Source organism: Pelophylax lessonae (genome assembly GCF_965119305.1).
Source record: "Pelophylax lessonae genome assembly, chromosome: 8".
In the NCBI taxonomy this organism is placed as follows: Eukaryota; Metazoa; Chordata; class Amphibia; order Anura; family Ranidae; genus Pelophylax; species Pelophylax lessonae.
Genome location: NC_138775.1, coordinates 224,420,528 through 224,425,981, shown reverse-complemented (window position 1 = coordinate 224,425,981; position 5,454 = coordinate 224,420,528). Strand labels below are relative to the sequence as shown.

The following is a 5,454-nucleotide window of genomic DNA, read 5'->3' as shown; positions in this document are numbered from 1 at the left end:
AAACATTTTTTAAAAAAAAGATTGTTTTTAAAGGAGCAGTGATTTTAATTATTCTTAAAGTAAAACAATAAAAAATAATAATTTCTTTAAATATAGTGCCTGGGGGTCCCCTAAGTCTGCCTGTAAAGTGACGCATCTGTACCGTTTATAGAACCTGCTGCAGCAAAACTGACATATATACAGAAAAAAAACATTTAAAGTTGTTTTCCCTGCAAGCTTTCTTTATTTTGTAAACAACGGCTTGGGGAGCCAGTCTGTATCATGAGGCCACAATTTAGTGCACTCCGAACAAGATTAGAGTTTATTGGATACATTCTGGTGTCTCTTTGGCAGACTTTGGATGGAAATAACACATTTTTGCACCATAGTGAGCAAGCCTTATGTGAAGAAGCCAAATTATAGAACACTTTGGCCAAGATTAACAATTTTTTTAGATAAAGTCTGGTGTCTCCAGACTTTGGATAGGTGTGAAAAAAATGGGCTTTGGATGTTGGTGATGTTTTTTTTTCTTAACAAAACATACAAAAACAATATCCAACAATAACCTCAAAAGAGTAGTTTCAAAATAAATTTACAAAACAAATTTGGAAATTGCATCATATTCTCATCTTGCCATCTTCTTCCTCCTCTTCTACTCCTCGTATATATAATACATAATTACACCTTATAAGAACTTCTCCAAGATGTCCAGACTATGACCTATCAATATACTCTTCTGTATTTGTGAACTGCATGTTCATGTAGCCATCCACAGAGACCAGGTATGCCTTGTATTCCATACCCCACTTCAGTTTCACCATTACTGGCTTAACAGTAAGGCCATTAAGGAATGGTTTTGGGTTCAGTGGCAAACTCACTCTGCCACTGATCTACAAACCAGTGAAAGGAAGAAAATATTTTCCCTGCAGAATGCTTTTTGGTCAAGAAGGGTTGCCACAAATTCTTGGATCCTTTTGCAGGTTTTGAGGAATAAGGGAGCCCATGTACCGCACGTTGGTGAAGCATGAGAAGCAGAGTCCCCAGGGTCACTGAGGATTACACTATCTGGAACTGCCTCCTCCCATCGATGTACTACTCCAAGGTTTCTGGGGACTGAAAACCATCTCTTAAGGTTTGACATATGTCTACCTCTGCGTCAATGCCTCCAAAACTGCCAGAATCCTCTTTCTCCTACCCCTCCTCCTCCCTCCCCTCTTGTGTGTTCTGTGGAGTCAGAAGAATGGTGTCTGCATAAATCGGGCCTTGAGAAGAAAAGAAGTCCTCCTCTTCCTCCTGCTGTTCTGTCTTGAGTGCCCTGTCCATAATGTCATGCAGCGTATTCTCCAGCAGGAACACAAGAGGGATAGTGTCACAGATACATGCATTGTCACGGCTCACCATCCTTGTCACCTCCTCCATGGTGACAGTACAGTGCATGCATCCTTTATCAGCAGCCATTGGCATGGGGGAAAAAAAGCTGAGCTCCCTTGAGCCTGTCCTTGTCCCATACTCACGCAGGTAGTCGTTGATGGCCCACTGCTGCATGTGCAGCCACTGCAGCATTGCCAAAATTTAGTTCCACCTGGTGGGCATGTCACAAATCAGGCAGTTTATGGGCAAATAGAATTCCCGCTGAATTTTAGCCAACTAAACACTGGCTGTGTATCACCATCTGAAATGGCTACAGACTCTTCTGGCCTGCCTTAGAAGATCTTGCAAACCTGGGTACCTGTTTAAGAAACGCTGCACCACCAAATTAAGGACATGTGCCAGGCATGGCACATGTGTCAACTTTCCCTATCGAAGGGCGGACAGAAGGTTAGTGCCATTATCGAACACCACTATTCCTGGCTCAAGCTTCCATAACATGAACTACCTCTGGGCCTGCCCCTGAAGAGCTGAAAGAATCTCTGCTCCGGTGTGGCTTCTGTCCCCTAGACAGACCAGCTGAAGCACTGCAATAGCCCCTTGAGTGCTTCAGGGATACTGGTGGTTCACAGGACAGTTCAGCAAAGGAGGGCATTGAGGAGGAGGAGGAGGAGGTGGAGGAGGAAGAGGGGTGGAGCTGACAGATCTCGCATAATTACCACCAGCTGTATAGAGATGTGGTGGCAAAACAAGCTCCAGCACTGAGCCCTGTCCTGCATCATTCCTAGTTGCAAACAGAGGTACCCAGTGTGCTGTGAACTATATATATCATTACTCACCATGCTTGCTGGACCACATGTCAGCAGTAAGGTGTTCCTTGCTGCTGACTGCCTTGCCCAATGATGCCAAAACATTGCCTTCCACGTAATGGGACAGAGCTGGAATGGCCTTACGTGCAAAGAAATAGAGACTGGGAACCTGCCATTGTGGTACAGCACATTCTGCAAATTCACAGAATCCACTAGACGGATAGGCAGGAGTTGTAAATCCAGCAACTTTAGACAATCTAGAATTTAGATGCTGGGCATGTGGGTGGCAAGGAGTGTATTTTTTGATGCAGCAGCTGGGGCAGAGAATCTTGCCTGCTATACTCTACAGCTGGTAGTATGCTATTGGCAGACGTGTTCCAAGAACCTGTGACACCCTTTGCTATACCATCATCCCTGTCAGTGAAGGCTGCTGAGAAGTCATGAGATATAGCGGGGGTAGACATGAAAGCTGGAGAGTGAGGACAGTAAGAATTATGTTCCTTTTGTGAGGCTTTGAGGTGCTCTTGCCAATGGGCTGAGTGGTGGGAGATTATAATGCCTTTGCAAGCATGTGGAACCCAAATAGCTGGTGTTTTTTGTCATGCTTGATCTGCTTGCAGCAGAGGTTGCAAATTTCAACAATGCGATCAGTTACACAGAAAGGCTAAGAAAGGCCCACACAGCTGAGCTGGGGGAAGTGGGCCGGTTGACAACACCTCTACAACTTGATGGAATAGGGTGGCTGCTCTCTACTCTTCCATGATAGCTGCCTCGTTGGGGTTTTGCCTCCCTCTAACTTTCCTCCTCTGCTCTATCCGGCACCCAAGTCCTGTCAGTGACCTCATCACCATTATCCCCTCCATCCTCATCATCACTTAAGCAAACTTGGCAATACGCTGCGGCTGGGGGAGCATGACTACCAATTTGTTATTTATCAGTGTTCTACCCTCTCTGTAGGCTCATGTTACTCCCTTCCTCAACCTCAGAATTAACATCAGAATCAAGCAATGCCTGTGCATTGTCAAGAAGCAAGAGGCTGAAGCTGTATTCAAATAATTCAGCTGACTCCTCCATGCTGGAGCTATAGCAGGAGTAGCTGTGGACAAGGAGTCAGAATAAGCCACTTGGGCAGCTGGGGTGGACTGCACACTAGTCTCAGCTTGGGTGATAGAGGATGAGATGGATGAGGATGGTTTAGTAAGCCAGTCCACCACCTCCTCTGTATGCTGTGGCTAGGTAGCATGGGCAACATCACTAAACAGAGAAAAACGTGCCCTGCTGGAGTGGCATGGGAACGTCTGCTTCTCCTTGATGGCCTACCAGACATGATGGGGGGCCGGCCTATTACACAAATGTAATAGATACTGGAAAATGTGTAATTGGATACTCTTTATTCAATGAAAATTGATGTTTGGTGCACTTGAAATTGAAGACTGCCTCTGACAAAAATGTAAAAACTATAAAAAAAAATACATAAATAAAAAATGGGAAACAACAGCATCACAGTCAAAAGAACTTCAGCTGACATTTAAAAAAAAAGGGCCAGGCACAGGACAAACAGAAAAGCAAAACAAAAAATGCAGCAAAAAAAAAAAAAAAAAACGAATACAGCACTAATTGTTATGTAATGCTGTGTTAAACACTGCCCTACACTAACACTACACTCACACTGCACCAAAACTAAACTATACTCACACTATACTCACACTATACTGACACACTATGCTGACACTACACTATACACACACTATATTCACACTACACCAAAACTGCACTGACACACCGCACTGACACTACACTATACTCACACTATACTTAGACTACACTAACACTACACTGACATTCTACACTCACAATAGTCACGATAATACACTAACTTGCTAGTAGCAAACAGAGCGCGGCTCTATCTTTTTTTTTTTTTTTCTATCTCCTCTCCAACAATACACTGCAAAAGGTTCCTATGGGAAGGAACCTTTTATAGTGCAGAGTGGGACTATGAGCACTGAACTATGACTTTGTCCAACCATGGCTCTGACTGTGCTTTGTGTCCTGATTGGACAAAGCCTTGCACCTGACCAGCAGTCAGCTGCATTGCTTCATGTAATTAGGGCCTTAGAATGCACTGTGCAGCACGCAGTGCACTTTGGGTGGTGCTCAGAGGGCAAACATCCCTCTGAGCCCCCCACAAAAATGTGGGTGTTCGCCAAATGGGCGAACAGGCGATGTTAGGGCCAAACTTTTGCTTGGCTTGATTTGTCTGCCCAACTCTAATTGTGACCCTTTTTGGGTATATGTTAGGTATTGCATTTTCTTCTTATGGCTTGTCTTTGCTATGGTGGACTCATCACAGTCTCGGTGACGTCATTAGGGGGTACAGTTCGCTTTTTTTTTTTTCTAACTTTCAGCTTCCCCGTGTACCAATAATGTATCTCTGTTACAGAAATGAAAAAGTTACACCTATGTTCTGGAGCAGGCTTCACCTCAGCCTCTGTTTCTTCTATTGAAAACTCCTCCATGACTTCTTGGTATATGTCCTGCAGGATGGCAGAACCATTAGTAGAGCGTGGAAGTTTTATACCAGTTGATGTAATTGAACCACACTCTGCTCCCATGATCTATGTCGTGCCGACCGCTGTAGTTTCATGCTTCCTCAATGCAGGTATTGTCAGTGAGCACTGTTCTCCCCTCTTACATAGCCAGTGTCCTGCTCTGCTGATATATCGTTTGGTAACTTTCCTCCCTGCATAGATCGTTCATTTAGCAGTGTGCACACTGGAGCAGGAGAAGTTGCTGAGCAATCACATAAATGTAGAACAGAGCTATAGTATTGAAAACAGAAAAATTCTGTAAAGCTCATCATACACTCTACAATCTGATTGTACAATCTTCTTTAGATCTACCATAAACTATGTAGTGCAGGAGCCTGTCTTATTGGATACAGGGTGATTGGATAAATAGGCAAGTCCTCCTATTATATAATTTTGGTAAATCTAAAGGAGATTGTACACAGGCTGTACAATCAGGTTTTTTTTGGGTATGGCCACCTTTATACACCTCTAATTTACATGTGCCTATTAAAACATTTGTATTAATTCTTCTGGCAATGATCAGACAAAAGGTTGTATGGATACTACTTGATGACAACTTGTTGCAGGTGTTGCAATAAAGTCATATTGTCTAGTTCACAGGGAAAGAGTACTGAAGGTGCTGAAGAAGTTTGGGTGGATCATCATCCACTGCAGAAGCCTGGTGTACCTGGGGGCATGCTCAAGAACAATACAGGCCTCTATCTTCTTAC

The 5,454-nt window shown here is 43.8% G+C and overlaps 1 pseudogene across 1 annotated transcript; it reads right to left on the bottom strand.

Annotated features, from left to right (window-relative positions):
* Window positions 1-596: 596 nt before the first annotated feature.
* On the bottom strand, window positions 597-4,768 carry LOC309561658 (small nuclear ribonucleoprotein F-like; annotated as a pseudogene). The gene is made up of 2 exons: window positions 4,556-4,768; window positions 597-869 (listed from the first exon to the last, which is right to left on the bottom strand). The product of its transcript is annotated as a small nuclear ribonucleoprotein F-like (transcript).
* Window positions 4,769-5,454: the final 686 nt, after the last annotated feature.